Source organism: Astyanax mexicanus, chromosome 9 (genome assembly GCF_023375975.1).
Source record: "Astyanax mexicanus isolate ESR-SI-001 chromosome 9, AstMex3_surface, whole genome shotgun sequence".
Classification (NCBI taxonomy): Eukaryota; Metazoa; Chordata; class Actinopteri; order Characiformes; family Acestrorhamphidae; genus Astyanax; species Astyanax mexicanus.
The window spans coordinates 28,611,158-28,637,054 of NC_064416.1; the positions used below are offsets into that span (position 1 = coordinate 28,611,158).

Below are 25,897 nucleotides of genomic sequence, written 5' to 3' on the forward strand. Positions count from 1 at the left end.
CCTGTTATAGAATGGGATCAGCCCTGATGAACTGGATGAAGTGCTGGATATTTGGGGTATCCATATACTATGTGAGAGTGTATGATTTTTATTTTTATTTGTCTTTAAATGTCTTTAAAACCACAAAAAATGTACCATATTTTTTATAGTATTTTTATTTTCTGAAATACCATATGTATGTGCGGAACACACAGAAAGTGTGTATTTAATAAGTATTTTAGATATTGTTGTACTTATTGATTTATAAATTGTACAATTATATAAATATATTAATGCAACTCTGAAGTTGTACCAAGATTTACAATAATATACAGTATCCTTATTTTTCAGTATATTAAACACGTTTACTATGCGAACATGAATACACGCTATGAATATCCAGCACTGCTGTTCTCTTTTTCCAATCAAACTGGTCATATTAATAGCTTTGAAAGTTTAGCTTGACTACAGTTCTTGCATAACAAGCTGTTGATCAAATACAAGCCTTAAATCTGCACATTTCATTAATAATCCATAAGAAACAAATACAATATTCATGGGATTTGTATCTTATGGCTTTGTATCTTAGCATTTAGCAAATATATATCAGTTATATTATATATATATATATATATATATATATATATATATATATATATATATATATATATATATATATATATATATATATATATAGCCAAGAGTTTTATTTAAAATACTGTAGTTAATCCTATAAAAGGGCATCAGTCAAAAAAAAAAAAAAACAATACTCCTGAGGAAGACTGAAGGAAGCAACAGCAGGGGTTTCTATGCTATGAGTTCTGACCTGAGCTGAGTCTGGATTCAGAATGGTAAGTGCACTCATTCTTGGCAAGGCTCTTGTGATGAAATGCACACAAATCTTCAGAGAGGCCAACTTCAAATGCTGTTTATGGTGCAAAAGGATTGCACCTTTAAATCTTATCCACTCCTTTAAATCTTTGGCACGCAGTTTTACCTTTCAAATCTAAGCAGGCAAAATTGATCAGCAGCCATATACAAATACAGGCGAGTATGTATCAAGGCAAGTGGCCGCTTTGATTAAGCGTTTCATGCATTTCTCAGACTGATACTAGGAAGACTGACTAAGAGTAAGGAGGCGTTTGTGGTCATTACTCCCCCAGAAGTACTGCAGCTTTCTGGCTTTCTGGGGGGTGCAGCAGTAGTTTTGCTCATTCTCCAGGAGTGAGGAGTAACCAAGGCAATGGCATGTCAGTCATTCCTGTGATCCTGATAGTCCTTTACTCGCTGAATGTTTTGAGTGAAATTGTGCCGGCATTCGTATCCAAGACAACGGGCTGTGACTCCAGAGGGCAGACGCCCCGCAATTAATCAGGGCAACGCGGGTCACGTCAATCAGTGTGACAGCAAGCCAGCCTCTACTGCTAAAAAATGTCTGAAATCCACGTCCTGTTGTGTAAGAAAGCAAATCGATTGGCTATTTCTTTGCCAAGAAGCATTAGGCTGCGCAGAGATGTTTAACAAAATATTAGACCATCCATTCCCAACAATCTGAAGGAGCTATGAGGCTTTTTCCACTCAAATTGCTCCGAGATGTTTGAAAATGTGAAAGGGTCATATTGATCCTCAAGGCGAGATGAATTTGAAGGTTGACTGCCTCTCTATTTCACCAGCCAGGCTGGAAGAAGGGATTTGCAGCGTATCATATGGCACTTCTCTTTAAGACTGGCTGCCCAGGACTGATCTCAAGTCAGTGAAGTGTTGCTTCGGCAAAGCTTGCGAAGCTTAAGACGAAACCTGATGAAGCTACAAGGCCATTCGATCTTTTGTGGAACAATAAATTCCATGCTAATACCCTTCCACTCAGAAAAACACACAAGCCCTTAAAGACAAGCAGCCTTCATTCACATCTTTAAAAGCAGGGGGGAGAGAATTTCCACCCATCAGCATTTTGAGCACCATCCATGGCCTCGAGTTGAGTTTTGTCCGTCAGCTGCAGTGAGTGGTCTTTAAAAAGAGACACTCAAACACTCACCCATCCACCCACTTATCCACCCTGATGGCATGCTTCCTGTATAGAGCGAAATGAAATCAGTTGGCCCAGTCTTGTCCACACAGCACCCTTGGGTTCAGTCTATGCAGGTGGGACCTGATGGCATGGAGAGATGGGAGTGAAATGATGTGTTACAGGCAGGCCAAGCAGTTGCCAGCATGCCGTTTTGTGCTTGGAGAAAACTTGTCCTTGACTTTGACCTGATTTCGCCAGAATCTGCAATGTGATATTTTCAGGTAACAAGATCTAACACGTTAAACCAAGAGGGATTACGCAGAATTTATAAGAAGTCGGAAAAACTGGCTGGCCTTTTCTGGCCTACTGCCTCACTGTCAGTGGATTCTCGGAATCGAAACTAATGCACCCTTATTAAACACGCTGAAAACATAGCCAAACCTCGCCTCGTCTGTTAGAGTACATGGGTTAGATCAAAAGCACATCCAAAATCTCATAGCAGCGTCTTTCGCCAGACAAAAGAGCTGCATTTTTCTGCTGCCAAACGCATAACTGTTTAAAAGAGCTTTGATCTGCTGTGTGTTAGACTTCAACCTACAGCATAAGGGGGTCCATCTAGCTGTGGCCCTTTGAAGCAAGCAGTACACATGTTTCCTGATGGTGGATGATGCAGGGAGGTTGGTTCACACACAGAAGGAGGTGTTTCAACTGTAGAATGGCTGGGGGAACACCGCGGAAATTCTCAGTGTGTGAAAACGATGGCTGATGGGATTCAGGTAATTGTACCAGTTCACTGTAGTAAAAGCTGGCAGGTATGAAATCCACATTAAAGGAGAGAATGTGAGGTGGTGAAAACGGATTTGTCAGTAGTTGTAGGCTTGGAGAATAGGGGAACTTGGGAAATGCCTGCAGCAGGACTTTCCAGTCAAGTTAAATTAATTTCTTGTAAGGAAAGAGTTTCCTCATGTGCTAATAGAAATCATCAAGCTCATCCTTTCACATGCAGCCATCAATGCAGGTTTGGGATAATCACAAAAAATACAAGGCCTGATACTAATGGCTTTGTAGATCTTAAAAGCACATCTCTTCGCTGTCCAATAAAAAACAAGTATCTCCATTTTTGTCGATATTTAGTTTACTACATAATTTAAACAGACAAACTGTCCCTTATACTCTGTCAAAATACCTTGGTGAATGGAACGGAAATTCTACAAAATGATCCGAGATAAACTCTTTTATCTCTCTTCAGTAAAGGTGCTATTTTGGACATTCAGACATTGCTACTTTTGTTTTTTATTGGACAGTGACAATATAACAAACTAGGGCTGCCCAATATTCGCAAAAAAAAAACTGACACTGCAATATATTTTTCCTATGATATATATATTGTGATTGGGAAGCACTGAATATTTGGCAACCGAAAATATTTGCTGAAAATGGCAAAGCAGTATTACAGTATATTTCAGAAAAAAAACTTTAGCATCTGTTTGTTTCTCTGTGTAGCCTGAGTAACACTGCTGAGGTAATAAATGATTAAAGTTGCATTGTTTAAGCAAATTTATGAATAGAATAGCACTACTAAGGTAGCTGTCTAGCTAAATGTGTGACAGGAAAAGCCCTGTTTGTACAGTATATTCATGGTTAGAACTGCACTGCTGAGGTAAATAAATGTGCTGTAATTTGATGTTTTGTTTGCTGAGGTATTTAAAATGTTTTTGAATTGCAACACACAAATACAAATATCCTAGAATGGAGTCAAATTAATACTGGCCAGAAATAGCAATAAACTGCATTTTTGCCTTTTGTATCAAACATAAAAGGTGCATGACTTGTATGATTTGCCTTAAATGACATTGCATGCCCAGAAATGTCACTATTATTAAAGCCTATATTGCAATAATGATGCTGAAACAACATACTGAACAGCTCTACACTGAATAGAATCAATCAAAATATCAGCAATAGTGAATTTTCCTGATTCCCGGGTATACAACTATTCCACAGAAAAACCCAAAACGCCACCCGATGCCACCTACACTACAGGAGAAGCTGCTGGAAAAAGAGCAAGCAGCACTTAGCATCTAAAACAGGGGCAGCAGACCTGAGCCTTCAGGTCTAAACACGTCACATCTGCGATACATTCCAATAAATAATTCAGCCTGTACTTTTACCTTCTCTGTCCGTCTCCCTGCAAACGTTCGCGGCAACTGCCTGCTTTACTTTCAGCACAAGATGCTTTTAGCCTGCTGCCAATTTTAGGCTTATTGTTCCAGTTGGCTTCACCAGGCCTCTCTGCTGCTTCATGTATACAGTAATGCTTGAGCCATGCTTGGCACATTCTGACAAAGAGAGAATTATAGCACTATTCAAACACAAAGCTATCAATGCTATATATTGATCAGCCATTCACTGTCCAATTAACAGCCATGCCAATGTAAAGACATAGATAAGTAAAGATATAGATAAGTATGTGGAAGGTGACAGCTGCACTGTTTAAGAGCAACAAAGCAGAGCACTGACACCAGGCCCATTACAACAAGGCAAGCAAACCAATTACATGTTAGATAACAACTTGTTTTTTTAATTGAATGTGATATGGAAACTGTGTAAGCGCCCCTTTAATTTCTGTGATGGTCAATTCAGGAAAGTCCAACAATGGAATCACCCTTAAAGGGGGCCCTCCAGTAGTTGCTGACAGTAGCCAGCCAGCCAGCCAGGTTAGTGTTTCCTGCAGCCAGCAAAATATAAAACTTCAGCAAACATGAAGCAGAGTTATCTATGAGGAAGCCATCTGTGAGTAATAATTTACACTGGATAAATTAGGCCTATGTTTCTTGTACAAATTGTGTGAATTTAGCAGTTTTGAGCATGAGGCTTGAGGGGGGAGGGGTTGAAGTCATTTTGCTTGTTGGCCCCCAAATGCTATGAAACATCCCTGAGTGACACTGACATTGTGGTGGTGGACGATGTTTTAGAGTGTCTGTGTGTGTTTTGTGCTGTTTGTGTATTAGTAGATCAGATACAGCAGTGCTGCTGGAGTTTTTAAACACCTCAGTGTCACTGCTGGACTGAAAATAATACATCAACCAGAAATATCCAGCCAACAGCATCTTGTGCAGCATTCTACAGTACTAAGTATGAAGTTATCCTATATGGTCAGATGAGGTGATAAATGGACAGTAGTAAAGAAGGTTTAATTTAATGTTATTAAAGTTATTGTTAAAAAAAGAGGACTTACTGCAAGTTAAACTGCAGTAAGACTTAACAGAATAAGAGTGATAAAGGAATCAGCTGAGATGAGGGGAAGATCAGGGACTATCAGTGCAGTCTGGATGGAAGCCAGACAGGAAAATCAGATTAAATAGAAGAAGGGGTAGATTTAAAACGGCTCTATAATTAGAACTTCCAGTAACCAGGGTCAAAGCCAGCGTTCATAGGAAATGGTGTGACCGCAGCAAATTTATGAGACTTATAAATGAAGAAAGAGGCAGTAGATCAGCAAGCCTCGAGCAGGCAGGTTGAGGCAGGGTCAAGTTGGCAGGTGGAGAGATTTAGTTTTGAAATAAGTAAAGAGCCACAGAGCTGCTATCTACATCTCCGAGCACTGCACGGGTCAGGAAGTGCACAGTACATTAACGGCCAGAGTAAACAAAGATAAGAGCACAGATTAGACATATTTATAGATTTCAGAGCTCAATGAATAAAAGATGTATTGATATAAGGGATAAATAGGAAACTAGGGATGGATTGGTGCATCACTATATGAAAGACCATAAAGTAAACAGTTCAGTTGGGGGTTTTCCCTAAAGCAAAAGATCATCCCTAAAGCTTAGGCTCATTTAAGCTCAGTGTTAAGTACGGATACAGATAATGAAGGAGCCTTCTGTCTCTCTCCGTATTTAAGTGGACAATCTCTAAAAGCTTTTGTAGATGGATGGAACTGAGAAGTACCACTGGAAATTGTGGAGACAGTACAATAGTTAGTTACAGTTGTCATATGGATACAACTAAAATAAAGTGTCCACCTAGTCAGCACATTATCACAATATAGCTTAACATCCATGTCAATGTAAAGATACAAAGAAAAAAATACTTTTCTCAAGGAAATACTTCGCCTCCCTCAGCTATTGGCTGATATCTCCAGAGTTTGTGACAGACCGCCTACCTCCACAAGCCGAAGAAGGGCGGAGAAATAAGGACAGCAGGAGAGTTAGCGAACTAGCTAGGCTAACATCCAAACAACCCGATCGGAGTGACCAGTTATCTCGCTCAGCACCGGTCGGTCCAGATGGTAAACGAGAGAGCCGGTCGCTCCGGGCACTAAACCCGGGCTAACAGCGCCGGAGAGCGAGTTGTTTGGATGTTAGCATTGCCAGCTAGTTAACTCTCCTGCCGTCTTTCTTTCTCCACCCTCCTCCGGCCCGTGGAGGTAGGCGGTTCGTTACAAACCCTGGAGATATCAGGCAATAGCATTAGCTGAGGGAGACGACCCTGTCCCCGCCCCCAAACTGTCAAAATCACCCCTTTCAAAACTTGAGCGCGAAAGCCTCGCTCGAGCAGAAACAAAAGCTGCAAGTAATTTGCATGGCACGTGAGGAGAGCTGTGAATTTCGTGAGGAAAATAAAACACCCGAGAGGAGAAAAATAAAGCTCGAGAGCGATATTCTGTGCAGCGCGCACACAATTCCCCTTGTTTTGCTCGCGAGCTTCACATTTGCGCTCGCAAGAAGTTAATTTACACACGCAAAATGTTAAAACTTTTTTCACCTGGTATTTTTGCGCCTCCGACTTTTGACATTAATGAGACGCCATAGTGATCACATTCAAATTTAGTGCAGGAGGCCCCAATAAAAACTCAGTAACTGGTCAGTGCAGCATTCTTTAGCTACCATAAATATGGCCAAAGTCATGGGAGATGATACTAGTTCCTGAACTATGATTTTTTTTTATGTGTTATGTCAAGGTAGCAAGCTTCTAGCACTAATAAAGCAGAAACAGGAAAAAGAGAGATAGAGAGAGAGAGTGAGAGAGAGAAAAGAAGAACACTAGAGTCCATGCTGGATTCCTCCTCTACATAAATACTACTCCCAATTCCAAAGTTGCGCCTCCCTGCTTTCCTCTCTGGCCTTCTTTTCCTCCCACTGCTATCAGCAAGCTTTCCTAACACAGTCACATGACTGAAGCATGCTCCTCTTCACGCACACACACACACACACACACACACTGTCATGGTTTACGCCTGCTCTAAATCACCAATCCGCTCCATCAAAACTAAACCTGGGCCGGCTGGCTTAGATCAGAGCTGAGAGAGGAATAAACAGGCTGGTAGCGTGAAGGTCTGCGTGTTTGAAGACAGCAGTTGTGATCTGGGTGTCAGAGCTCAGACTGGGAGGAATGCAGGCCAGGGTCAGTGGATCCATGTGGGGAGTAAAGGGCACAACCTGGAATGCAATGGACATATCAAATGTGTGTATGTGTGTGTGTGTGTTACAGTGTGTGTTACAATGTGTGTGTGTAAAAAAGAGTGAGAGAGAGAGAGAGAGAGAGAGAGAGAGGGTGTGTGAGAGTGCGTGTTTTATAGTGTGTGTGTATAAAAGGCTGTAGCTAAGCTGCAAGCCATTAATCAGCCTTGCTGGCTCATCATCAGCACTGTACCTGCAGCTTACTACACACACACACACAAGCTTACTTTTTACTGAGCCTCTTTAACACATGTGTAACCCTGTCAGTGTTGTGAGAGTCACGGACCCTGCCATTCCATAGTCCTGTGTGTTTAAAATAGATCCGGATAATTCATGTTTGGCGGCGCAGGTGTGAAAGACAGTCGTGTGTGGGTGTGTCTGTTTTTATAATTTCAGGACAAATAATATCCTGGATTTACAAGACAAATAAACAATGTGGGTTGCCTGGCAATATGGCTGTGCAATAATTCAATATGTATATCGCTATACAAAATGTTTTCTATAAACTACGGACAACATTTCTCCCAAATTCCAAATAAAAATCATGTAATTTAAAGCATTTATTTTCAGATAATGAGAAATGGCTGAAATAACAAAACAAACTTCAAATAATGCAAAGGAAACAAGTTCATAATCATAAAGATTTAAGAGTTCAGAAATCAATATTTGGTGGAATAACCCTGTTTTTTAGAGCCAGAGTTTTCATGCACCTTGGCATGTTTTCCTCCACCAGTCTTACACAATGCTTTTGAGTGACCTTATGCCACTCCTGGTGCAAAACTTTAAGCAGTTCAGTTTGGTTTGATGGCTTGTGATCATCCATCTTCCTCTTGATTATATTCCATAGGTTTTCAATGTGGTGAAAACTAAGAAACTCAACATTTTTATGTGGTCTCTTACTTTTTTCCCCAGAGTTGCATATTATTTGCAGCATCTGCTAATGACTGCTGTTCATTAAGAACTGCACTACCCAAACTGGCAAATTACCTGTTAATACAGGCATCTGTTGTAAGTGCTCGTCTCATTGTTTCTGCGGGTTGTACATTTCACAGTTTTACTGTGTTTGACTCAAACTATCATTCCTTGTGGAGAGACTTTTAAAATCACTAACCAGATACCCCTCTCAAGGGTACATTACGCAGTCCAGTATCACAGTATCAGAAGACAGAGGAGCTACCACAGATAGCTAACAACACTGAGTTATGTTGCAAGTCTATTTAAGTGTCTTTTAAAGAGTCAGGCAGAGTGAAGTAGAGCAAGTACACAGCTCCTAAAGGTTTAGATCAGAGAGCTATATGCAGTAGATCAAGGATTCTGATCTTCTATTCGTTTGCCGTTTGTCGTCATCTACGAGAATTTATTTTAATCCACTGTAATCAATTTCAGAACCCTACGTACAGGCTCAAATAAGAAACTGCTGGTCTCTTCTGATGTCAGCAGTCTTCAAGCACCCCCTCCCCCACTCTCACAGGGTCCCACAGGCTCTCCAACACAAGCAGGCCAATCCAGGGCTCCTGGGCTTTGGCCATATTCCAGCTGCAAAGCTAGTTCCCACATCATGCCACTGAGAGTGCCGAGCAGACTACTGAGAAACACAGAGGAGGCCTCTGACGTCCCCCAGAAGACGCATGTTTACCAAGTTCCCAGCACTGAGCATACACAGCCTGCCCCTGCCCCGCCCCCTCAGGCATCCGAGACTGACCCACGAGCTCTGAAGGCCAGGGCAAAGGCTCAAAGACCCGCCCAAAGTTTCCTTATTAGACCCTTCATTCCCATCACTGCATGTCCAGAGCTGTGATCATGAATTACAGTCTTATGCTGCGTTCAAGCGTTTATCGGAAGGCGGTGTATTCGGAAACTGATAGCAAGAAACGTGATTAAAAACAGAATTTAAGGTTCTGTTATGAGTCAGATCTTGTAAACATGTGTATGATCAAGAATCCTGTGTTTCCCTCTAGTCAATATGACTTGATTGGATTTACAAATAGCATAAATAGCATTTCCTAGTTTCTGACACCAAAGAGAAAAAAACATGATCTGATGCTGATGCAGATTGATTGAAGTGTTAAACCAAAATACATTAGGTGGCTCTTATCTGGGGTCCTGATAACTTTCTAATGCTGGTAACTCTAATGAACTTATCCCATGCAACAGAGGTAACTCTTGCTCCTCAATTCCTGGGGCGGTCCTGATTAGAGCCAGTTTCATCATAACGTTTTTGATGGTCTTTTGATGTTTCTTGAATTTTTAGAGATTAGCTGACCTTCATTTTTTAAAGCATTTTTTTCTTTACTCGAATTGAGTAGCTCTGTCATAATATGGATTAGAACATTATTCAAATAGATCTATTCACTGTATACCACTAACTCTACTTCTTCACAATTTCACAAGTGATGTTTTCAAACACATTAAGAGGCAAGAAATTCAAGTAATTAACTCTTGAAGTTCAGCACAGCTGTTAACTGAAAGTTGAACATTCCAGGTGACTCTACCTCACAAAGTTGACTGAGAAAATCCAGCCAAGATGTTTAAAGCTGTCTGTAACCAAGCAAGAGGTGCTATTTTAAAGAATACAATATAAAATATATAAAACATAATCTAGTTTGTTTAACATTTTTTAAAATAAATTATTCAACATGCTTCTTCTTAGTTTCAATGACTTTAGTATTAATATACAATGCAGAAAATGTTAAAATAATGAAAAACAAATACACAGAATTTTAGATGAGCTCAGAGTGGAAACACAATCAACAAGGGCTGCTTAACCAGTGCTAAAATCTTCATCATTTTAATGGTTGTCGCGGTCATACTTTTGGTGGTGGTTAAATGTGGTCTGCACTTTTTGTTGCTTTGTGTGGATAGTAGTGTTTGTTAGCTCTGCTGTGTTGCTGTGGTAATTTCTACATAGTGCATTGCTTGAAAGATGCACTCTCAAGAGGGGTATCCGGGTCTGGAGATCACATACATACAGTATATCAATGCATTTTTAGTTATCTTTCATATGGGACACAATACTAGTTCCTCACTCAAGTTACACTCACTTACTCTAGTATAGACAAATATATCCAAAAGAAATTCATGCCAATGTCAGTGTTGCCCTGTCCAGTGTAAAGCTCAGAGCAATGCAATGTCACTTTGTACAGTGAACTTACAAAGCAAACATGACTTAGGAGGTTGTGGTCGCAGCAGCCTCACGTACTGGAGACAGATAGTAATCATAGCTGTCAGCACCTAACGGCCTGAGCGCAGCATACTGTGTTGATCCTATGAGAGGAGGGTGTTGCAATAAAGAGCAAAGTCGAAGCTCTTGCCTGAGGGAGCAAAGTAGCAGGAAGAACCAAGCTTGTTTACATTCCTGGATCTTTACAACCAGCGCTGATAGTGACCTCAATTCCTGATCCGATTTTTAGAGCTCTCCTGGTCAACAGAAGGAACAGCAGAATAGCAGGTAAGCAGAGGAGAGGAGAGAGAACATTGGGAGAAGTGAGGGGCTGAACTCCTGAAGAAAAGACTTCAGGGAAATAGAGGCTGTGAGGGGAAAACTGGGGGCCCACAACTGTGAAGATTCATGCAGCGTAGAGATGCTCACCAGAGATAAAGACTAAGCCCGTTGTGTACCCCAGCTAAGTCACTGATGTGCAAAGGTTGGTAATACAAACAATACAAACACCTAAAGGGGTTCCTGGTTCAATATTCCTATTTTGCCTTCCATATACAGCTCTGGAAAAAAATAAGAGACCATGAGTTTCTTTGATTTTACCTAATTGAAAACCTCTGGAATATAATCAAGAGGAAGATGATGATCACAAGCCATCAAACCAAGCTGAACTGCTTAAATTTCTGCACCAGGAGTAGCATAAAGTTATCCAAAAGCAGTGTGTAAGACTGGTGGAGGAGAACATGCATAGATGCATGAAAACTAAATGACAATTTTTTATTTTGATTTTGGGAGAAATGTTGTCCGTAGTTTATAGAATAAAACAACAATGTTAATTTTACTTAAACATATACATATAAATAGCAAAATAAGAGAAACTGAAACTAAAGTGGCTTCTTCTCTCTCTCCATGTACAAACATACACAGTATATGTATATACATACATATACATTTTCCAGCTTTAGAGTGTCTTCATGCATTCTTAATCTTTAGTATGTCAACTATAGAGATGTATTTATTGTGTATAGGGTGTCAAAGAAATAAAGCCACCATGTCACGCAAAAAAAATCTTGAGATAGTAGTGTGTCAACTACAAATAGAAAGGGAAAAAAAATCCTTAAACTTCAGAGTAAGTCAATGTAAAATGATGTAACCAGGGATTCTGCCACAATGTAAAGGAGTACTATAGAAATCATATAATATCAAAAAAGTACAAAAAGCAGGCAACTATTTTTCCGGGTAAATTACTGGGGTGGATCATGTGAACAGAAGATGACACCTTCTAGGTATGATTGGAAACACAATGACTGCAAGATTACAGCCAGTGAAGTCTGTCAATTGTGTAGTTGTGTATTTTATACATAGACTGGCCTTCTCAAGATGGTCAATTTGGTTACATTTCAGATAAGAATGAGTTTGATAGTTATGTTGGTCTAGAAAAATGATCAACTTTACCAGACTACACAAGCAATATGACCAAACTAGATGTTCTACATGACCAGCAAGACCAAGTTGGTCGTCCTGCACAACCGGGAAGACCTGTTGGTGGCCCTGCACAACCATAAAGAGCAAGCTGGTCATCCCGCAAATGGCCAGGAAGACCAAGCTGGTCATCTGCATGACCAGCAAGACCAAGCTGGTCGTCCCGCAAATGGCCAAGAAGGCCTGGTGGTCATCCTGCACAACCATGAAGACCAAGCTGGTCACCCTGCACAACCAACAAAACCAACTAGTCCTCTTGCATGACCAGAAAGACAAAGCTGGTCGTCCTGCATGACCAACAAAACCAACTGGTCATCCTGCACAACCAGCAACACCAATGCAGTTGACCAAGCATGACCAAAACCAATAACTGCACACACTAAGCTAGTCAAGAGCTGTTTAACTATTTAGCTTACCAGCACGGGGCATGTTTTTGTCTGGATTCCCAGCTTTTCAACCATCATCATGACCATCAAATACCAGCTGGTCTTGAGCTGAATGTATGAATAACTTCGTCTGAACAAAAATGACAGCAAATGAACAGAGTAAATACTGTAAAGCTTAAAAATCATTGGTAGAAGCTTCCTAATTCTGACTCAAGTGTAAAAGGGCTGACTCTAAAGATTCTCTCATGCGTCCGTGGTGGGAGTGTATTGTTCAGGACTGGGATCAGCAGCAGCCAGAGCTGTACACTATTGACAGAACAGGCACCATCTTTTACCAACCAGCCAAACCCTTTCTGACAGCCTCACACAGGCCTGAGCATTGTTGGGGCTCCTGTACCCACAATGCTACAGCCAGCTGTTGGTTTTGCGGATCAGGCCCAAGGAAAACACACGAGCGGAGTTGTCAGCACACTCACACTGAACTCTCTATTTCAGTCTCTCTCACTTCGGCCTCCTTTCCACTACCTTACTCTCCTTTCCTCCGCAGCCCCAGGTAAAGACACCAGCTCTGTTCCCCTTCATTCCCTCATGAAAAACACTTTCCCACACTTTCCGTAGAATCAACATTAGCATTTGGTACAGGTTCTCACAGCTCACTGACTTCAGACTGGGACAGTCCTTGATGTCCAGCTGTCTAAATACAAACTAGCAGTAAAACACTCAGATGTCTCGAAATATGTTATCTTGGAGAAAAGCACATGTTGAAGCTAACACAATATCGTGAGTCATGTATTATGGATGAATCATGAATAAAGTCGAGAGGGAAAACAAACAACAGGAAAAAAAAATCCCACACTATTTATTCCAGTGAACATTAAGTCTTCTGTTTACTGGCAAGACTGATCCACACAATTAGAGAACAAACAGATGCCGATGAATCACATTCATGCACATTCACAGTCCTGATTATTGAGTTTCACTATTACGCACGTGAAGATGTGAGTGACTGTCATTGACGTATACTGGACGTAATTAAACTTTTGGATTAAATTGGATCCCAATGTTTATTACTCAATGGGGATGGGCATTATGACAGGATTTTATTGTATTATGATACATTTTGATATTGTGATACAGAAAGTTCTTATTTTCTGACATTATCGCCAATATCATCATTGATTAAAGAACATCTTTTAAAATAAAAGTCACTGTAGTAGATATGGAACATGAAATCAAAGTTTTTATGAATCTGCTGTCTTTGCATAAAGAAGCATTTTTTCTGCAAATCTAAATAAATACCATCACAAATATTATGCATTACAAAAATCTCAAGTCTTTTAATATTGTGTTTTTTATTTCATTTTAATCATTGTTATTATGATTATTGGATCATTGAATTATAATTGGATTGTTTCTTTTGGGAGTTTGCACGTTCTCGTTCACGTAAGTAGGTAACAGTTAGCACAGTAACCCAGCAGACTTTATTTAATTTCTATTAGAAAATCAATTATTTATCATAAATCTTTATTTCAGCTAGATTTCAGACTTTAATACTAAATAACAGACTTTCTACTTATGTTTAACTTTATTTTAATTTAGGTCGAGTCAGATTTTTTACAAATGCTTTGCTCATGCCTTTATTCATCCATTATTTTAATTACATCCAATTACATCCATTTTTTCTTCCTGATAAGGGTCACAGTAGTTTCTGGCACACAGCAGGGCAAGAATAACCCCTGGACAGGATGTCAGCCAATCACTGGGTACCATACATTCACTCACACCTCGGGGCAATTTAGTATAGCTAAATTACCCACCATGTGTGTTTTTGGAGGTGAAGAAAGCACTGTGGAGCAAACCCAGACCCCTGGAGCTGTGCTGCCTTTGCTCACACATGGAATTGTATTTTAGATCAAAAGTATTTTAAAAGAATAGAATCAGGCTTAACTCATCTACAGAGAGATGCTCAAAGTCTGTCTTTTAAGCTCTTATATACTACTAATACTTCTGAACTTGAATTGTTTGGGTTTTTGCAGGGTTTTTCCAAAGGTTCTCTAGAATAACAGTACTTTTATTTGTATATGACTTCAGGCTGCTGTCCCCTTCTATATCCCACCATCAGTCAGACACAAACACACATCCAGTAAAGGCATCCTGCAGTGGTTTAACCCCCTGCACTCTGAATACACTGCGTCTGCAGACAGCATGACCGCTCGAAGAAAAGCAAGATCACCGGTGGTTTAAAGACAAAAACCTCTCTCAGCTCTCGGTTCTTTCCCCTCATTTACAAAGCCACACCGGCCCCACGAGTTCATGGAAAGTTCCTCAGCGTTCAGAGTGAAGTGGAGTGCACTGGCTGCCACATTCACTCCTGTCTGCTGGCTCAGGCCACAGTCAGAGGGGGAGCCTGTGCCTGTGTGTGCCTGTGTGTGTGCCTGTCTGTGTGTGTGTGAGTGAGTGTAAAATAGCTCAGAGAAAGCAGCAAAAGGCAGCTCCTCAGTCCCTGGCAGTAAAACAACCCCTTTACCATCGACAGGCCAGTGTAAACTCCAACACACCCTGGTAAATTGCTACGTTCTCACATAAGACACTGAGCTACTACACTACTGCCACAGACCCACCTCCTGCATAACACACACACAGTGTAGAACCATACACACATATCATTAATGTACAGAATTACATACTGTATGTATAACTACCTAAATGCAATAAGCAATAAGCCTAAATCTAACTATCAACATGTGCCAAAAGTTTCAGAAGAAAATGTGCATGGGAGTCTATTATAAATGTAACTAACTAAGCAAAAGGACATTTATTGAGGGTAATTAATGCTACAAAATGCTGTGCACACAGAGATAAGTTTGAAAAATACAAAAAAACACTATTATATGGATTTTAAACATGCCACAGAATGTATATAAACTTTTAATTTGTAACCACCTTCAGACAACTTGTAACTGTTTTTTTCTTTTACCTTTATATTTATTATATTTTCTGTTTTAGCTTTTTTATTTTATCTCCTCATACTTTCTTTTTATTTCTAGTGTTATGCTGAGCTACATACATTTTTAAGTCTTCTATTATTTATTATTTGTTTGTTATTTTTTTATTATTTATCTCTTAAGTTGACTTCTAAACATTTTAGCCTGTCCACTTACCCTTTTATTCTGAATTATTTTTTCTCTTAATTAAATGATAATCAGTTTTTGTTTTGCTAATGCTTTTGCCCTTAAATGTTATTGTTTTATTTATAAAGCTCTTTATTTTAGCCTATTTCAGTCCCTTTAAGTTGTAAATGCTTGGCTGCATTGAAAATAAGGCATACCCTTAATGTATTCCTGAGTAAAAATAAAGGTTGGCTGATTGAGTGAATGAAATAAAAAATATATAATAATTAAACTGAAATTATTTAGCAGGAAATACCAAACAAAAAACATTTTAAAATTCAGTCTAAAAAAGAAAATACTGAAAATTATATATTGAACAATTTTGCATTAATTTGCAATTTAAATTGCAATATGTAAAATCATTGATACAAATATTAAAACCTTTTTAAATGTAAAAATGAAAATCTGGAACAAAAATGGTTGGTGTTCAGAAATATTTTAATCTATAATATATATATATATCTCTCTCTATGTATAATTTAGCCAATTGTCATGTAATATTAGTGCCAGCCATCATATTAAATAACACATGATTTTATTAAATCAGGACAATTGAATTGATAGTCTTGATTTTATAAGGTTCTCTTTTTTTTATATATAAAGTCAAGGCATTTCTTGACCTCAACATGAACACACACACACACACACACACACACTCACTCACTCAAACAGGAGTCACCCCAGCATGTTGCCCTGTGATCCTATCACCTTACAGATAAGATTGTGCTGTAGAGGGGCTGCCTCCTGTCAGTGCTGCCCCTCCCCCTTCCCCGGGCCCTCCCTCCCTCCCTCCCCCAGGTTTAAAGAGATCTGTACTAACACACCCCACGCAGCCGGACCCCTGCCTGACACCCACCCACCCAACACACTGTCCTAACAGCAGCAAACCCCCCCCCCCCACACACACACACACTGTCCTAACAGCAGCAGAAATAACCCCCCTCCTCACCTTCCTCACCTTTCCTATTCTCACACACTAAACACACACCCTGCAGCAGGACCCCTGCCACTTACCCAACACATACCCCCCCCCCCCCCTTCTTCACCTTTTCTCTTCTCACACACTAAACTAAACACACACACCCTGCAGCACATGATCAATCATTAACAGATGCCAGTTAATCAGGCACTCCAGCAGCACCAGCAGTAATAGTGGAGGTTCTGTATAGTACTCACTCTCTCTCTTTCTCTCTCTTTTCCAGGCAGATCTCCAGCTCCCTCTCTCTCACTCCTCACAGCAGAAAAGGAAGAATAAAAGGAGATATGATGAGTAAAATCACACAAATCCTCTGTTCCCGGAGCAGTAAAGAAATGTGTGAGAGCGCGGTGAAGCCCGTGTGTGTGTATTATCCAGCTGAAGAAGGTACAGCAGCAGGCGCGCGCTCTCTCGCTCTGTGTGTGTGTGTGTGTGTGTGTGTGTGTGTGTGTGTGTGTGTGAGTATCTGACACGCTGCTGGAGTATACAGCCCCGCCCCTCAGCATGACGACCGGGGGCGGAGTCTAAAAACTGACTGAAGGAAGAGGAGAGTCCAGATTTTACATCACAGAGCAGTTTTTATAACTAACTCTGAACTGGAAACAGTATACACTTGTGTTTCATTCCAGTGTTTTACTAATATACTTTTGAAATGAAGCATCACGGCGGATTTTCAGTCTTTTCACACATTCAAAAAAAAAAAATAATAATAATAAAAATAAATATATATATATATATATATATATATATATATATATATATATATATATATATATATATATATACATACATATTAGTACTTATTAATATTTCAGCTAACAGGTAAATTGGATAAATTGACTAATAAATGATGAATATTTAGAGCTTTTCATTATCTCACTTTTCAGTTTATTATTATTTTATTCAATAAATCAATTAAAATTGTTCTGGTTCACACTAGTTAGCTAGTTCCAGAAATTCTATATTTATATATTTATATTGTACTGTTTGTCCCATGTTGCACCATAGTTCCACCATAGTTTTTTATATTTTAATTGCAATTTTAGTGTTCTTGTACTCAAATGGAATGACAATAAAAACCTTTCAAGACTCTCAACCTGACTATTTATTTTGTACACAATGCTATTGCAGGATTCCGCATTTTACCAAGTGCCAAACTTTGTATTTTTGTGGTGTGCAGAGAGCCAAAAACATCAAAAGGGACTAATGGTAAAAAATAAAGATTTAAATTAAGTTTTTAAAACTGTGTAGTCTGATAAAATACTTTAAAGAATACATTCTCTATAATAATGTTTCATTTATAATGCTGTGCTTCAATTAAACCTAAATTTTGGATGCTGTGTTCAAGGTGAGCTGGAAACTGTGAAAGAGTGTTTGTACAACTTGTGGTTAATCCAGTTTTTCTTTTATTAATAATACTATAAAGCTTTTATAGCCCTGCTAGGAAAATTGTATTTAAACAAAACTCATCCTCTTGAAAAGGGTTATTTAGAGTTCTATAGAATAATATATTTTATATGTCTGCCTTTTTAATCCTGTGATTTTTTTGTATTATGGAATCTGTGCATTTTGTGACTGTGAAGACTAAATAAAGACAGAAGGGAGTGAGGTGGTGAATTGAGCTGCACACTATTAAAAAAAAAACTTGACACTATTAGAAAAAACTGCACACTATTAGAAATTTTTACTTGACGGTTTACTTTTTGCGATATGTAAAAATATATTTTTTCAAAACTATATTTTTATCTACATTTTGTGTATACACTGCAAATGCAAGACTGTGGAATAATTAATTATGTTAAGTGATACTGATAAATGCTTTTTTATTATTATTAAATATAACCTAACCAACATGTCTTACTGAAAATGTATATTATTAGCATTATTATTATCTCTCTCTCTTTCTCTTTCTTAATTATACATACCTATTTGATATAATGCTAATAATATATCAATCCAATAAGTCAGGCTTTTAAGGTTGTTTAATTAATGAAAACGAGTCTCAATTATAAAAACACCTGTGCTGATTTACAACTGCGTTTCCATGGCAGCATGTTGAATGATATGTTATACATTTGTTTTTGTAAAAGCGAGAAGCAGAAACTCTGCACATGAGTTAGTGGTTACTAGTCACGAAACTACATACAAATTTGGTGATGCAACTGAATTTAGTGAAAGGATAAATAACTATTGAAACTAACTAGTGTAACTGAACCCTAAGAACTTTTAATGTTTCCTCAAGGGAAACAGAGATAAAAGTGTGAAGAAAGAAAGAGAATTGAACAAATGAGCCATTTTAATCATGACTAGTTGGAGAGACACCACTATAGTGAGTTTTCATAGGCCTAGATTCACGGCTTTCGAATAAAAATGGAAAAAGCTGCCAAGAACCCAGAGCTGTGTCCTTGACACAGAGGTCTGCGCTGCTCTGTGGACGCCAACGAGCCTTCATTGGTTCTTCTATTAGGCCTAAGACACCATTTGATGTGCTGAAAGGGCCCCTCAGTATGCAGCTGAAAACGCATAGTCCCAGCGCTCTGTGGTCACAGCATGAACTTGGCTGGTAATGAAGCGGCGTTAATGAATGTTATTCCAGGGTGAGTGACAATCACCTTCCAGCAAATCGGAAACAGAACTTATGACTGATGTATCGCTTTCTGAGCTGCAGGACTGTCAGAACCTGGACTGAGCTTCAGTACTGCATCCCCTGCTTGCCTTTTGGCAGAGTTTCCCAAGCTTTCTTGCACAGGATGATGAAAAAACTGTAAAAAGAAAAGTACCCAGGATGTTGTATCTGAATCAAGCAAAGCCCAATTCAATGGTCTGCACAGAGAGAGCTGGAAAGATCTGGGAAACTAAATTAAGGGGGCCGTGTGGTGATGAAGCAGAGAGGTAGAAAGTCCGCATTTTCAAAGAGAAGAAGTGCTCGCAGTTGGGAATCCCTGCACTGGAAATAGTGTGGCTAATTATGTACGGAGGGGCAATGCTAAGCAGGCAGATGGAATGGGCTTCTTAGAGGTGTCAGGCTCTGGAATTCGGCTCTAGCCATCGCTGAAAAACCAGGGCAAGCCGGAGATGCCACCAGGTCATGTGACTCAGGCAGCAGAGCCGGGGAACTTGGCAAACGTCTCACTTACACACCACCAGACGCTCCAACCTGCTCTATTGAACCATTATTGACATGACAGCTCCAATTTACCTCAAAGGAAGTGACATCAAGTAACAGGCGCATACTACACCTTCTTAAAAAAGAAACAAAGACATGGAAGCACATAAAAGAACATGTGAAATCACAGCTTTAATTAGACTGAAGCAATCATTGTAATGATTGCATGAATTTGACAGTATTTAAAAGAGTTGCTGAATATTAAATGATTGATTGCATTAACAGTTACATAAAGAAATGCATTTCTATTTGATTTACAGTACTTTTTGTATTTGCAAATTACGTTATGCATATGTGTTCTATTTGTGTTTATGTTAGAAAATGACAAAAAAAAATATGACAAATAAATAGAGCTGGATAGATAAATAATGTCAAATAAAGTAACTTAATATTGTTTTAGCATCATTATTTCAATATGCACATGTTATAGTCACATCGCAGGACATGCAATTTCAAAATTAATTTTCTAAAACATGTTTGCATTGTTGTAAAAGGAAGATAGAGTATGTCTGCCCAACATAATCAATTTCACTCCAATGTTGGATACACAAAGTGCATTAATAATATAATGGCTAGGCCTGTCACAGCACATTTTATTGTTATGATTTACTGTCCCAAAAATAATTGTAATATTGTAATATTGTGATATACTTGTTTGGAGCTTCAAGCAGGATGACAGGAATCACTTTTGCCATTGGGTGTTGAGAAACAGGCCACACCCTTTAGATAACTATTTATAATAACACATGACAACACAAACAATATATCATGTTTAAAATAATAATATATCATTATTATATATTGTGACAAAATGAAGATTCACACATAAAGAAGATGCACACATACTTTAGATTATATCTCCTCAATATCATCAGTTTCACTTGAATTTTGGATAAATAGGGTACATTATTAATATCATAAACAGGCCTGTCCCACAATACAGGTTATTGTTAATGGATGATATATTGTCCCTAATATAATTGTAATAAGCAATATTTTTATAATTGTCCTTTCTTCATGACTGACACTGATTTAAATGACCATATACAAGCGTAATAATGCAATTACACGCTATTAAAGAGAAATTACATTTTAATTATTATATACACAGTATTCAGACATTGAAATGGGAATTTAAAATGTTTTAACATATACAAATATATAAAAACATACATACAATATGTTATATAGAAAATAATATACAAAAATATGCATTTAATATAAAAACACTGTTATGAAGAAAGTCAACACACTGACTGGTTGACCCTAAATGGGATCTATGAGCACAAAATATCAAGGTCAGTTAAAATAATTGAGGTCATGTGCCTCTACTGTTTATTGGATAATTGATCGCATAATCAATTACATAAGGAACTACATGTCTATTTGATTCCAGTGCTTTCTGTATTGATGAATTACAATATACATAGTTGTTACATTTGTTTCTGTGCTTATCTGGATAAGAAATGAAATAGGAGTAACAAGGATTTTTTTTTATGTAAGTAATGTAAGTTCAGATAATTGTGTAACAATATAAGGAGTAGAAGTAAAAAGTCGTTATAGATTCTAAAACTAAAATCTTTTTTTACCTAAGCAATGTAAAAACATATTTATTTCTGTCTACAAGAAGAAATATTGTTTTTTTTTTTCAACATTCACACACTGTGTTATGGTTGTATTTTGCAAATGCAGTAGATTTTATAGGGTACTTGATCTGGTCTTTGCAGTTAATTAAATAAAAGCCATAAAAAGGAATCACTCATTATAACACTGGGTCAACCAGCTTACAGGTGCCTTAATTATGCTACAAATGTGGGGAACTTCATTTACTTACATTAATGCTTACTTGCCATGTAGCAGCTGCAGAACTGTGGGAAGTTCTCTATCTCCACTGCAGTTTACAGTCTGTCACTCACAGTTACAGACAGTCATTTCTGCACTCAGAATCCCCCTTTTACTAAAAACAGCTACACAAAAAACAAGCTTTTTTCAAATTCAGTTTCCTCTGCTGGAAAAGGAGGATGTTCAAATTTAAACCCTTAAACAAACTCTGCAGGAGCAGCTGAGGGGTCGATTTATACAGATTAATTACCGGCGTAGTTTAAAATTACAGCATGGAAGGGATACGACTGTTTATATCACACATGAGCCAAGTAAGCTAACAGCAGACGGCAGTGCTCTGGTGTGTGTCTCATGCTGTTAGGTGGCACAATGGGCAAACAGGGGAGCTGGCTTGTCTCATTACAAATCTCAGCACTCAGCTGGCCAGGCTCTGCAGAGCAACACCCCCCTCAGGACACACTGTGCTTTGACCTCCAAAAGATTCCTCTCAATTAGAACACAAAGGAACACAATCTTCCTCGCGCAAACCCGTTTTTTTCCCCTAATCTTGGAACGCTCGCTTTTTTAGATTCTTGGACACTGAGTGATTTGGCGTGAACATTTTACAGACAGCTTTTTTTTCAGCGGCACCCAGCCACCCCCCCCCTCCCCCCCCCCCTGTTCCCCTCAGTCAATGTGTCATTTGAATGGGGATAAACTCCCTGGGCCTCCACAAGCACATGGCAATGGGAAGCAGTGGCTCAAAAGTCTGTCGCTCTCTAAATTGCACTGCAGGGGGGCATGTAATCCCCTAAATTGAAACATGGATTAGAGTTGCTCAGATTATTCACCACTGTCAGCTTTTCGGTGGTTCTAATTGAGTAAAGAGGCACTCTGCCATTGTCTCAACTTTAAGTGGAGCAGGAATACAATGGTTTTCTCACAATGTTAAACTAAATTCCCAATGGAAATCAGTGGGGTAGTCAACAAGTTAGAAAAGTGCTACAGTAGGCACATGCTAATTCTGACCTCTACAGACTAGAACAAGCAGTACAATCAGCACACAGTCCAAATCTTCTACTGTTTAAAAACAGCAAAACATATCAGTAAATAAGTGAAATAAGTAAATTAATTTTATTTTTTTCACCACTGACACAAACTGATGAAGGATGATATGTATATGTATATGGTCTGATATGTATATGTAGAAGTGTATGTACCGTAACTAAGATGCAATATTAGGATACTGAATTTAGGAGAACGTGTGTGAAAACTAATACTCAAAACAGCCTTGTAGTGAGCTCACATAATTTTAATGTATAACATTAAACTCACATGCAAGTCCAATAGTCTATAACTTGATCTGTTTTGTAGGGCAGTCCACAGTCCATCGCCAAAGGGGCCAGACTCATTTTTATTAAAACCATAACCCTATATGTACTCTTTAAAAAAAAGAATTCTTGGTTTGATAATAAAGAATTACATATCATTAGATATACAGTTGCTGTCTGACTGACAATTGGCAACTTTCTCTCTGATTAATAAAATACAACCAGACCCCTGATCAACTGACAAACACTGACTTTTAGATAGAACTGACCAACTACTGACAACATTTCCCCAAATTCAAAATAAATACACTGTCAATTAAAGCATTTATTTGCAGAAAATGAAAAAATATACTAATTTAGAAACAACAAAACTAATGTGTGTAATAATAATCATTTCAAAAATCAATATTTGGTGGAATAACCCTGATTTTTAATCACAGCTTTCATGCTCTGTCGTGACATGCTCTCCACCAATTTTACCCACTGCTTTTAAGTGACCTTATGCCACTTAATGGCTTGTGACCATCCATCTACCTCTTGATTATATTCCAGAGTTTTTCAAACATATACCTATAAATAGTACAATCAGAGAAACTAATCTTTTAGAAGTTGTCTCATTTTTTATGAAGCTGTATAATATAATGGGACTTCTCTTTCCCCCATCCAGGACCTTGCATTAGTACGCTGCATATCCTGAGCGCACAACATCATCAGTGACCCCTCACATCCTCACTGTGGACTGTTTTCCCTGCTGGCTTCTGGAAAAAGATACAGACGTATGCGGTGCAGGACCACCAGGTTCTGTAACAGTTTTTTCCCCCAAGCTATTAGACTGTTTAACTCCTAAAACCTTGGTCAATTTAAGAAAACTCTTATCCGTATGCCAAACTCAGTACTAGTTATTTACTTTTACATACTTTTACATATTTTTAACTTCACAAGTCACTTTATTTATAGATTTTTATGCTACTTTCATAGAGGTGTGTATATTTTTGCAGCTGTACATTGTTTTTTAAGGGCGAGTCAATACAACGAAATTTCGTTCTGCGTACAGGAGTGTATTAAGAATGACAATAAAGGAAGTCTAAGTCTAAGTCTAAGTCTAATGTATAATATAATTACATCCCAATAAACATGCTCATGAACAAAGTCAGTTTAAGTGTTGTTTAAGCCTTAAAGGGCTAAAACAGTGTTCAAACAGTGCTAGCTAATGTTTCTGGAGAGCATTAGGCCCTATCCTGGATCTAGTAAATTGCACATAGTTTGGAACACAAACTGTAGCCAGGTATGTTATAATCAAGTCATATCTAATTAGGGCTGGGGCGACGTCGATTTGCATAACGTGCGTCGGCGCGTCGTAAACATGGCGGCGCCTGTGGAGAGCATTAGAGGTTAGATCGGGCCCAAAAATTCCAACTGGCTGTTTTCGGGCTGTTTTAATGAGCGAAATATGATCAGAATTATGTTAATTAACACGGTAACATAGAAGCATAGAACTATTATTTAATTAAAATCATTTTTAAAAACAGCTAAACACAGTTCTGCAGGTCAAACGCGGAGGAGTTCACCTGCGAGAGACAGAGAGAGAGAGAGAGAGAGAGAGAGAGAGAGAGACAGAGAGAGAGAGAGAGAGATTTGCGTGTTCTGGTGAGAGCTACTCACAGGTGAAGGTTCTCTTTGATCTCCTCGTGCTCATATTCTAGTCCCATTCATAATTCTGCAGCTCCCTCAGTGTTTTCTGCCGTATTTTGCGGCTAGCGCGAGCGCTTACAACTGACACCGCGGACCGCGAGGTGCCGCCGCGTTTGTGCCGAATCCGACTCTCTGCTGAATCTGACTCCCGCTTCGCGGACAGAATCGGCACAACACCCCTGCTGTAGAACTGCGGTAGTGAAAACAGCGCTTATAAATAAATTAGTTTAGTTTCACTTTCAGTTTTCGTTATTTTCGTTATTTTTTTTTAAATAAAAATATAATTAAAAAACAGACGCCTACATCTCGGACTATTTTCTGGAGCCCGGGTCGGATTTACGGTCGGGCCTCGGGTCATGTCGGGTTCGGGCAGAGAATCTAAGCTCTAGAGAGCTTGGACTCCGGAGAGCAATCTCCAGCTACAAAAAAACGCCAGCGGGCATCTAAAGTTTGGGAGCATTTCACGCAAAAGGGCAACAATGTGGTCCTCTGCCATACGTGCAAAAGGAGCACTTGAAGCGCAAACATCCAGGAGCACTATGTCAACAGGGTCACACAGTAAGTTACCGTTTACATCAGGGTCTCCGCGGGTGTCCTTAAAAAGACTTAAGGCTGTCTACCAAAGGTTTTAAACCTGCCACAGGCAGAAATTATACATTTTTGGTTTATATTTATATATATAGTTTCCAGAAACAGTAGCATTATTCATAAGTTCAGGTGTTTAGCTAAGCTAGCTGCCTTAAGTTATTTTAGCTAGCGCCGTCGGCGCTGCGGTGTCACACCGTATTCTGTCACCGTCGGAATTTTGTGACCAGTGCTCACGGTTATGAGCGTTCATTGGCAAAACGGAAGCTTTCTATACCTACACCTTACCCTCAGCCCTAAACTGAACCGTTTTGGCCAGTCGGGGTAAACATTAGAAACGAACACGTTTCGAATCGGCCAGTGCACCGGTCTGCTGAGAACTACTTGCCAGTGGTCACAAAATCTAGCGGTCACAGAAAACAGTGCAACACACGGTTGTGGTGTATGGGAGCTTATCCATTTTTAGCGTTATAGATCTAAACAACGTGCTGTACATGTAAGTGATTATAAGTGTGGGGGTTGGTTTAGTAGGCTTGTGTTGTTGTTGTTGTTGTTGTTGTTGTTGTTATTATATATAAATATAGTAATTTATCGTTTGCTTTAAAACGTAAAATAATAATTATTTAAATATGTTTCTCAATGAATAGATTAGTCGACTAATCGAAAAAAATAATCGTTAGAA

At 38.9% G+C, this 25,897-nt stretch overlaps 1 protein-coding gene across 2 annotated transcripts in view; it reads right to left on the reverse strand.

Annotated features, from left to right (window-relative positions):
- The window catches only part of sema4ba (sema domain, immunoglobulin domain (Ig), transmembrane domain (TM) and short cytoplasmic domain, (semaphorin) 4Ba), a 133,004-nt gene that overhangs the window by 89,950 nt on the left and 17,157 nt on the right, over positions 1-25,897 (reverse strand). Inside the window, exon 1 of one of the 2 annotated variants that reach the window (XM_049483522.1) lies at positions 16,821-17,053. The exons of the other annotated variant lie outside the window; for it this stretch is intronic. The gene's annotated coding sequence lies outside the window, so the exon portion shown is untranslated. Of the gene's footprint in view, positions 1-16,820; positions 17,054-25,897 lie in introns of those variants that run through there. 2 annotated transcript variants of the gene reach the window in all.